Raw genomic sequence first — 11304 nt, forward strand, 5'->3', positions numbered from 1 at the left:
ATATATAACCCTCAAGGCAATAAACAGAACTAAAATTAACAATAATAGTAATGCAACTCTTGCTAACATCAAAAGTAAGCTAAATTTTGATGGAAAAAAAACTGAAAGACTTGATGGTAGGGATGAATGCCAAAACTGTTAATCTTTTAAATATAGTTTTTTTGTTTATGGTGGCTTTTTGTCGATGTGATTGGTTTACTTTTTTGCTGCTAACCAGCTTAGGCATATTGCTGTTCAGTTTTTGCAGCTGGAGTTGCATGCTAATAGTATTATGAAGTGTGTGTCTGTCATCAATTAAAATTGTAAATATCTGCCATTTACAAAATTCTGTTGAGTTATATTTAATTTTCTTTTTCTATTCCTTCTCATTATTTCAGGTAGCCACAAGCAAAGAACACATAATTGAGTAGTGGATGTGATTTACTAAGAAGGATGAAGGTAAGCTTATTTTTTGTCTCTTTGAAATAGATAATCTCATCAGCATGAACACATAATAAAACATGAAGCTATAGTGGTGAGCTAAAACACCTAATGCCACTTGTTGAACTACTGAAAAGGCTTAATTTGTTGTTAAGAAATCAAAGTATTTTTATCTTCTTTGAAATAAAGTGGCATGACTTAGTATTTACCTGGCAAGACTTTGTGAATTTAATCAGAAGCTTGTCAAGTGAATTGTGAATTCGTAGTTAATTTTCAGCCCTTTTCTTTGCTACAAACTACTGTATTCTACCTCTCCTTAGTTTTACAAAGAAAGAGTGTTAAAACTTGGTAATAAAAGAAGTAACTGACAATCACTGGCTAAAACAAAGGGAAGGGAAAGGCTGGTCTGTGACCAACTCCTTACCTACCCCTTGTCAATAAGAGTAAAATAACCAAACACTACCATTAGCATTATTTGCCCCAGTTATCCCATGAGACTGATCAGTAAGCTTTTCTATTAGATTTAGCATATCGTTCCTGAGTAAAATCACTATATGAAATTGAGACTTGGTCTCTGTACACCAGGAGTTGAAAACTTTCGCCAGTAAACTTCAGACTGAAAATAGCACAGGGTTAGTTACAAAATCCACATGCTGAGCTGATGGTCAAAGAACTGAAATGACTCGGTGAGGTTTAAAGCAGGGTTTTAAACCCCAAGCTTTAATCTTTTGTGTCTAGTCCTGTTTTTACTCATCAATATCTGTAAGACATGTTAACTTGAATGATCGGCATAGGAGAGCTATGAGAGAGCCTGGAGATTGCTTATGATGCGGGGAAAGGGGGCAGCGGCAGAGACTGAGGGAGACACCAGGCAGAATGGAAGGACAGGAGTGGCTCATCCACTGTGAGGAAGGTAGCACCTGCTGGTGACGGGAACAGGCTGTCTCAATTTGTGCCACTGGAAAAGTTCAATGTATTTGAGAAGAAAGCAGAAGCTCAGTGAGCCCTGAGGGACGGACTTAAACGAAAGCACACAGAGAAAAGGCAAAGCCTGGAAATACTACTGGTTCCAGTCAGGTCCCAGTTGTCACTAAGGGCTGTATTGAATTTTTTTTAATTTATAAGGAAAAGAAAGAAGCCACTACAGTTTTGAAGTAAAGAATGAGTGCTGTTCTTAAGAAAACTACCCCAATAATACAAGATAAACCCACGTTTAGTCTAGTTTATCATTACAGCCTCTTTATCTGAGATAGCTTTTCTAAAATTCAAACTGTTAAAACAATTATTTAATACTGTATTGCTTCAACTAAAGTTGTTTCTCTGCAGAATTGAACAGCAAAATTACAGTTAAATTCTGAAATTGTATTTATCAGTAACATTTCATATATGTGTAAATGTTAAAAATCATTACTATTTTTATAAAGCAAGAGGAAAAAGAAACTCTCATCCAGACATCCTGTTCATTTTTCTCCTTTACGCTTTTCAAACAATGGACTTAATCTGGTAAAGTGATGAAAGAACAACCAGCCATAGGCTGTTACTCTTTTGATGTATTAATCAACATGACTTTTTATTCATTCCAATTATTTGATTGTTGTGGTGGTCTTATAAACCTATGACCCTCTTACCATTCAGATCACATTTTTATATGCATTAACTCATGGCAGGGTTATCACAGCAGAAAACTCAGTGTTGAACAAGAAAAGAACGTTTTTAAGTACGAAAGCAATCATTTGCAAGAAAGGGAATTTTCATTTTCAGATACCTTCATTTTGAGTAACATAAGCCTGATTAACTTTGAACATAAAGTTTATGTGTCAATCAGCAAATTTAAAAGACTTCTATCTAGCTACCCACATATAGCTGCAAGATAAAGATGGTCTAGGCTGAGAAGAGAGCTCAAAAGGCAGCAATATCTAAGATATTAGTATGGCCTTGAATGTGGGCTCCATGCACTGTGTTACTTATCTCATAAAAGCCTCAGATAGGTTTGGAACACAGAGAGAACCTCTGAGTCAGTGGGAGTCTGGAAGGCAGCAAGCCTCCCAGGGTTTTCCACACCAGTGTATGTCAGGTGCAGTCCTGTAGAAGTCTCTGTAGAATGTTTCATCACACTGGCAAGAGTGAATCGGGTACAGCAGAGAAAACTGCACACACAATTGCTTTCACAGAAAGGCAGGGAGGATGCAGTAGCTTCAGTGTAGATCAGTGCTGGCCAGGAAGCAGATGTGGACACTGTATCATTGGCTACAGTAACATGGAAAGACGAGAAGATAAGCTTCTCCTGGCGTGCAGTGCCTCCAGAACTTAAATCCAAGCCAGGAAAAAGAGAAGGGGAAAAATAAATCCCTGAGTTGACAGAGGAACTTCTGTTCAAAAATAATCTGAATGGGCTGGGATGATCTTTCTCCACCCAGCAGAAGGGGGACTGAAGTTTGAAATCAAGTCGAGGTTTAGAAAAATAGGATTATATATAGCATAGACTTGCTGACTCTTAACGTATTCATATTATAACTTCCCTGACTCTTAATATAATCATAAGTGGATACGCTAGGTTTCTCTAGCAATAGAGAATGATAATCTCTTTAAGTTAGTAGCCTTTTAGTGGAAACTGTTATTTGAATGAAAACCATTCAGCAAGTGGTCCTAAGTGGCAAACATACACACAATCAGAGGATGCCTGCTCTTGTCAGTGTCAGAAAACAGTGCCGGTCCCATTTGTGTTCATGGCATCAAGTCTGCTCTCACGATCTTCAATATGATGGCTCCCAGAGTTGGCAAACATCATATCTGACATCCACTCATACAAGTGATACAAACTTGCATGGCAAATTCAGGTTTTAGATTATAGTGCAGTCTGTCTAAGCATATTTTAAAGTTTTCTGTATGCATGCTCTATGTATTTTTTCGGATAATGCTCTAACTCTTGGTACACTGATGAACCCCTTACAACTGGGAACTCACTGAAAAATCAGATTAACTAAAAAACTAGACAATCAGACTAACTAACGAAGTATTTTAAATAGTAATAATAAAATTAAGAATAAATTATTTGTGTCTAATATTTAGCAACAAAAAGTATTACTGCACTCAAATATGATTAAATCAGAATCAGTTTGATGCCATGTAAGAACCTGAATAGTGCACTGAGGTCTTACTTGTAATATTTAGATAATTTTTGCTTTTAGTTTACAGTATTAATGGAATTGTGACCATTTAGCTTAATAACAAAGCATTAACAGTTTTTAAATCAGGTTATCACAAAATGACATATGAAAGGTTATCAGGAATTCTTTGAAAGGAAATTATTTTTAAAAGTATGTTATTAAAATATTACTCTTGTTCTTTTAGGTCTTTAAATGAAAAGATAAAGACTAGTATTTTTAAAACTACAAATGCCTTTTTAAATGTAACATTTTAAGGTTGATTGATGGGTACAAATATTCAGTTAGAAGAGAGAAGACCTAGTGTTTGATAGATCAGTAGGGTGACTATAGTTCATAATAATCTATTGCATATTTCAAAATAGCTGGGAGAGAATAATTCTCATGTTTTTTGCATAAAAACAGACAAATATTTAAGGTGTTGGACATCCCAATTACACTGATTTGATCTTTACAAATTATAAAAATGTATTAGATTAGCACCTGTACCTCAAATATATGTACACTATCACATAAAAGTCAATAATTTTTTAAAATGTACTCCTTATATCATTCTCTCTGTATTTTCTTTCATGTAATACAGAGGTTTGCAGGGTTGTTTTATTTTGTTTTGTTTCTAAAGGGAATAGAGAATAATGATCAGGAATCTGAGCTGGCTAAGTATCAAGTATTAAGTTTCAGTATCAAAAGCCCTGTTGCTAAAAAAGTGTTTAACTTTTACTGAAAAAAAAATCATGTAGTAAGTAAATGAAGATATTGAATTGTATGGTAGTTGTTAAAATTGATTACATGATTTATGATTGATATAAGGGTACAAAGCATAATAACAATAATGATAGTGGACTCCTCTGGTTTTTATGAGCATATATGCTGGACAAGTGACTAGAATTTTCACATAAAAACTTACAGGAAGCATCCGTAATTCTTTGAACAAGTATGCAAATGAAGTCTAATTAACCTCATCTTACAGAAGAGGAAGTAATGTCACACTGCTAATATGTATAGCAAAGCCAATATTTAAAACAAAGTTTAATAACCCACAGAGTTTTCAAAATACTATGGAATTTCCTGACTGAATAAATATGATTAAAAAGAGGATCAAGAATTCCAGGTAGCCTTAACATAATTTCTGTTCTGTAGTAATATGATGAATATTGACTTAAAAACAGATAAGACAAAATATCTTCACTTGCAGTCAGTCTTTACTTTGATCTTTCCCCATTTTTCATTCTCATTGCATCATAGAAAAACATAGATGAAAGTATTCCACACTTGCCACAAAGCATGACTGTAGTCATTGGTAGAACAAATGAATTCATTTATAATCTAAATTCCATTTTGACATTTAAGAAAACCACTCACATGATTAAATAAGCATGAAAGCAATTTCAAGATTCTATTCGTCAATCTATAGATCAAAACTCTGCTTTAAAGAATAAGGGTTAATTTCAAACCAGAAATATCTTTGTATAAGCCATGCAGTCATGTGTTAAGAACACAAGTGAAGATACCATTCAATGTTAAATATTTTTTAAAGGCATTTCCTGTTGTCAATATAATGTGTAACGTTTGGCTGAACATTCTAATTTCCAATTAAATATCTGAGGTAATAATAAAATAGCGTTGACCAAATCCATCATTAAGATTAATTTCTTAGTCTCTTTATGTAGACTATATCAATTGTTATCAAAGAATATTTACAGTGTGCATTGGGGAAGGTCACTCTACTTGATATTTTGTTTTACATCTCAATCTCTTACACTATTTATGAGAGGAACTGAGAGAACAGTAGGGAAAGTTGCCTGATTCATAGACCACTGGTTGCCGTAACAACAGTTGGTTTATCTTCCTTTATACCCATACACACAAAAATACAGAATGAACCAACTTAGAAACTGGCAACTAGTTACTGAACACTAATCTTACGTTCCCGTTCCACTGTGCTTCAGACTTCACCATGGGATATAGTGAAGGATCTATTTAGAGGAGAAAACTGGAGATGCTTGGATCTCACAGGTTTTCTATCATTTTTTTCTTTTATTTTGAGACAGGTTCTCGCTCTGTCACCCAGGCTGGAGTTCAGTGGTGACATCTCAGCTCACTGCAACCTCTGTCTCCCTGGTTCAAACAATTCCCCTGCCTCAGCAACCTGAGTAGCTGGGATTACAGGCGCCTGCCATCCCACCCAGCTAATTTTTTTGTATTTTTGGTAGAGACAGGGTTTTACCATGTTGGCCAGACTGTTCTCGAACTCCTGACCTCAGGATATCTGCCCACCTCAGCCTCCAAAAGTGCTGGGATTACAGGCATGAGCCACCACACCTGGCCATTTTTCTGTCATCTTAATGCATCTCAGGACGACTTACATGAATAGGAACATGTTACCTCTCCAATGTCTCATTTGTCCATTCTCGAAACGGTAAACCGTATTTCCTATCCTCTAGATTCACAGTCTGCCTTTTTAGACATCATGACATTTTTCAACTTCTCTAATGTCATCATGCTCCTACATTCTCTGTATCTTGTGTCATTTTCCCAGTAGCATGTGGGAAGATGAGAAGACAAAGAGGAAGCCAGTTGACAGCTATGTGGGAAAGAGCAATGCCCAATCCGTTGAACAGAGCTCCTACAATGAGAAATGTAATTATTGTCCATTGTAAACTAGAAATTGTCAAAGGAAAGACAAATACAGTAAGTGAAAATGGAAAAAAAGACAACAGTTAACATTAATATATAATCTACTGTTCACAAAATCTTGATTTCTATAAAGTATAAGAGGATGTATTAGGTGAGCAAACATCTCTGATTTGTCCAACTTCTATAAATATTTTAAAATATAGACTTTAAAATTAGAAATGAACACTTATATGTGAATTTTACAAAGATCATCAAATAAAGTCTGTGACTGGAATGAAGACAATTTAAAATGTCTTTAAACAGGGGAAATCATAATTATAATGTTGCCTAAAGATATTCTTTGAAATGAAATTAATGTTGAATTTTTAAACTGTGTTTTTAACTTTCCCGTTAGGGGTTTAGGAGCATAAATTACTTTGTTGACCAATAAATAATTATTTTGAATTTATTTAGATATGCTGTTTTATGCTTTCTCGTAAGGCAATAATTTGTAAAATAAGCAATATCATATTTCATCAGAAAAACTTATCTGGAATCCTTTTATCACTGATAACCTTTAGAAAAGCAAAAAATGGCATAATTTTTAAAGATCATTTTTGTTTCTAGTGAGTAATTCAGGTACAAATAATGATTGTCTTAGAATATGAAAGAATCACAGGAAATTAGTATTTTTGTAGGGGTTTTTTATATTGTCATTTTATGATTACAAAGTAATCCATTTTCAAAGTGAGTAAAAATAGTGTATAATGTAAACACATAATTTAAAAACAAGAAATGTATACTCTTACTCCTCAGAGATAACTCTTAATAGATTGGTTTACAGTGCTTTTCAATTTCTTTGTCTTACTTTCCTTCAGTTCCTCCTCTACTATTCAGCTGTTGGTTACTTATTTATTTGAAATGGGATTCTGGTGTGTAAATATATGCAATTTTAATTTTCAGAAGTGAGCTGAATTTTGTTTCTTTCTGAAAAATAAGCTAATACCCATTTCCAATAGGTGGATTTGTGTGTGGGAGGATTAAAGTTGTATCATGTATTATGAATGAATCCATAGTACACACTCTAGAGTGTGTGCAAATTTTTGTTTTGTATTTTCAAGCTTAAATTTCTTACAGGTAAAATGATGATAATAATAGTACCTACTCATAGAACTGTGAGCTATGTTAAATAAAATCATTCACGTTTGTGTATATTCTCCCCAAGTTTTGTAAATATACTGCCCAAGTAAGTTACTTTTTTTCTTGGGCAAAAAATTTTAAAGTATCTATGGTGTATATCAAACATGTAAATAAAAATTTACTCTATAAACTTATTGATATATTTAAATATATTTAAACATTTAAACAACTTAAATATTTTTTAAATGTTCTCTTTAAAATATTTAGCTAATGTAGCCTTTAGAACAATTGTTAAGAAATACTCTTTAGAAGCAAATATATATTGGATGTATTTATAATAGGTATTATAAGGTATAAAAATCATTGCAATAATGTTGCATACATATTGTTTACAACCAAAGAGTCAGGGGTAACAATGAAAGTGAGACTAACAATTGTTTCGAAAGTGAGCCTAACAATTGTTTCAATAATAATTATCTGAAGAAAAAGATATTTGCAATAACTGAGTCCATACTATCTCTCAAGCACTGTTGTGTTTTTAAGAATTATTTCATTTATTTTCTCAACAACCCTATGTATAAAGTTGACACTGGCTCAAGATACTGAGTCTTGTGCAATAACCCTAATCATCATGTATATTATGCCTGTCTATATGTTTGCCTACCTACCATTGATTAAATAGAAGCTATGTGTTTCTAAGTACAGAATTTAGCCTTCGTAGAGGTTAAGATATCCTAAACAGTATAACATAAAATCTCAATGAAAAATGAAAATAGATGAGAAATTATCCTTCTAAAAAAATAGTCACGGCTACTTGTTTACTAACAACAGGCTCTATTGTATTAATTTGTCCCAGTCTCTGTGACTGCAAAAATAAAAAGGAGTTTTCCATTTATCTCTTTTCCAGTCAGATGATACCCACTACTGAAATATATTTTATACCTTATTATACTTAGTAATAGGTTACCAAAGTGAAGGTGAATATGAAAATAAGGAAAAATATTTAGAAAGGAAAAGAATGTAGCTAGAAAGGTGATAAATGTTCATTAGAAGTGCCAACGTTAAACAGACAGTAATATGAAAAAGAAAGAAAGACCTCTCCTTACATCCTTTAGGGAATGTAATGTCCTGAGACTCTAATAATTCTCATAAATTGCCATCTTGTACAGTTTATCACATAAATTAGTAGTAACATTAGAAATTTACAATATGCATTCCTTTTACAGCAAGAAAAGAAACATTCAAATACTGAATACATCTGGAGCTTCTGTTTTCTGTCTCAGAATAATTATTTTCTTAGATCACTTTCCCTTTACTTCTACCAGCAGATTTTTCTTTTATCACTTTGGAAAATTTCTGTGTCCAGTGTTGAATAAAGAATAAAAATTTATACCAGACTTTCATTTGCTGTTAATTAAAATTTGTACTTTTAGAAAATTATAATACCGCATGTCATGTACCTACAGATTTGTTCAGAGATATTACAAAAGAGAAGTACTACATCTATGCATGCCAAAGTAATTTTACCACACTACTTTTTTATAAAGATATTGATGTTTGAGAGATATTGTTTCTGAACTTATATTTTAAGAGTTCTGCAGTTTGTTATATAAAACTATATATTGTAAGTACAAAATAGACCATGTTGCAAGCTTCAACACTATAAAGGTTCTCAATAAAAATGCATTTTTTATTTGTTGTGTTTAGATTAATAGGAAATATCTAGAGCATTTTAAAAGTTAAGTACTCATAAGTAAAACTTGGTGATAAGTTCATTTGATTCCCCACAAGTAGGAAAGAACCACTAATTAATTTTCTTAGGATGTAATTCTAAGGTGTTTGCATACTTTAAGTGATATCCAGGTGATTTACTGAATCCACATAAATTTCCATCACTAATTCTACCATTTCATTGTATCACCCAAGAAAACAGTTCACCCTGCAAATGACATTAGTAATGATAGCCTGTGACTAAATGAATAAGTACAAAAGAAAGTGGCCTCATGACAATTTAGTTACAAAATATTCAGTGAATGCCAAAAAGTCTGCTGTGGTAAATATACTGCTAGCTGTCACATAAGGAAAAATGGTATCAACTGCAGAACCTTGGTTTAAAGATGAGGGAGAAATATTTTATAGAAAAACAGCTACGATTTACCTTTCTAACGCAAGAACTGGAGCCCTATCAGGAAAAGGCTTAATGTTTTTTTCTGAACTAGTATATTCGTCCAGCTTGAAGGGAGACAGTTGTCAAATTTAACTAAATGAATACATATCAATATGTTTTCCTCTTTTCTGGTTTTATAGTATTTCTTATGTAATGTTTATAATTTATGCAAAAATTATCCTATTGATTTGTATGCGAAAATGCTAATATTCTATATGCTATTACACTTACATACATACATTAATGTATGAATTGCTAGTTTTAACAACTTTTAAGATTATTATTATTATTTATACGGTATTTAATTATCACAACAGTTCCAAGAATAAAACAAGGCAATTTTTCTTATTTTAAGGGTAAGGAAACAAATTTTCACAGGTTTAAAAAATTTATTCAAAAATTACATGAATTCTACATGATGGGACTTGGGCTGAAACATTATCCTCTGCAAAATAATTTAAGCTTCTCATTTTGTAAATGATATTGTTCAGTGGTAGAAGAGGGAATAGTCAAGATTGTATGAGAGAGAAAGCTGTTTATGTGCAGGAATTATTATTATCTTTTTTAACCCATTCCAAATTAACTACAAGTATTGGGATTTTATATATATATAAATATTTACTCATAGCCTTATTTATATGCTCACTGCAGGCATGTCATAATATTCAATACTTTGAAAAATAGCATACTGTGAACAAATGCATGTGAAATTACTCACAATTGATAACCTAATGATCACAAAGTATACAGTGAATTTGTAATAGCTAAATTAAGTAATAATGTAAGGAACAATGTTTTCTGACTTTAGCTGTTTGAAAACAGCTTTACATTAAACTTTAAATTAAACTTTAGCTGTTTTAATTGAAAGTGTGAAACATTAGTAACTGGAAACATTCTAATTTATATGTAATATATCCAAATTGTAATTTCATTTCTTTAGCATCTACTATTACAAGAACTTCAAAAAAGAAAGAATTAGGTTCTTATTCTACCATTAGATAAGAATTAACATAACTTTCGTTATTCTTTTTTAAATACTTAACATTAGTCCTTTCCTCTTTAAAAAAAAAAAAAAAAAAAAACAAAGGAAGAACTTTGCAGCTATTGGATAATAGACATTTTTAAATGAGTTTAAAGATCTAATTTTGGTTTGGTTTGCAAAAGCCAGAACAGTCACACAAGTTTTCTAATTTTCAACTGAGAATCCTGGTTTTGCGGAAAAAAAAAAAAATCCCAGAAGGTTTATGTCTAAATTAAACAGGTCAGCAGTTGATCTTAATTTAATTTACTAAACAATTTCATTAATCAGTTCAGAGACTTGGGCTTCTTCCATCAAAGTGTACTCATGTGGAAGATTCTACTATTTGGTCTAATTTATCTTTGTCCACCTTTATTGCTAAAGTGCACTGCATGGACTCAGAAATACCTATTTGTCACAAACACACTATGAAAGCACTACATGGCAAATCAGTACAGAGTACAGTGTTTTACAATTAATTTCTTATATTATGTTGTTTTTTTTTTCCTAAAAAAAAAAAAAAAAAGGCTTTTTCACTATAAAAGCAACATATTTCAAAGTCTGAGGCTTACTCATTTCCAGGTCAAACTATTTTTAAATTCAACACAAGTTTCTGAACTTTTATTCCTGTGGCCTGATAGTTCCCCTATGCTGTACACTTCAGGGTCTGGTGTGCTCAGAAGCACACAGATTTCTGGTTAACTGCAAGGAGCAGGAAAAGCACGTTTGTATTAGGAAATGATACCTAAGTTGCAAATCATGAAACAAATACATATATT

At 32.4% G+C, this 11304-nt stretch overlaps 1 protein-coding gene across 6 annotated transcripts in view; it reads left to right on the plus strand.

Annotated features, from left to right (window-relative positions):
- Positions 1 to 10600, plus strand: part of KHDRBS2 (KH RNA binding domain containing, signal transduction associated 2) — a 609247-nt gene extending 598647 nt beyond the window's left edge. For 2 of the 6 annotated variants that reach the window (XR_012517329.1, XR_012517326.1), the window contains 2 exons: positions 378 to 438; positions 6124 to 10600. The gene's annotated coding sequence lies outside the window, so the exon portion shown is untranslated. Of the gene's footprint in view, positions 1 to 377 lie in introns of all 6 variants that reach the window. The other 4 variants (XR_012517330.1, XR_012517328.1, XR_012517327.1 and 1 more) reach the window with 2 other exon arrangements.
- Positions 10601 to 11304: the final 704 nt, after the last annotated feature.

This window comes from Saimiri boliviensis, chromosome 4, assembly GCF_048565385.1.
Source record: "Saimiri boliviensis isolate mSaiBol1 chromosome 4, mSaiBol1.pri, whole genome shotgun sequence".
Taxonomy (NCBI): domain Eukaryota; kingdom Metazoa; phylum Chordata; class Mammalia; order Primates; family Cebidae; genus Saimiri; species Saimiri boliviensis.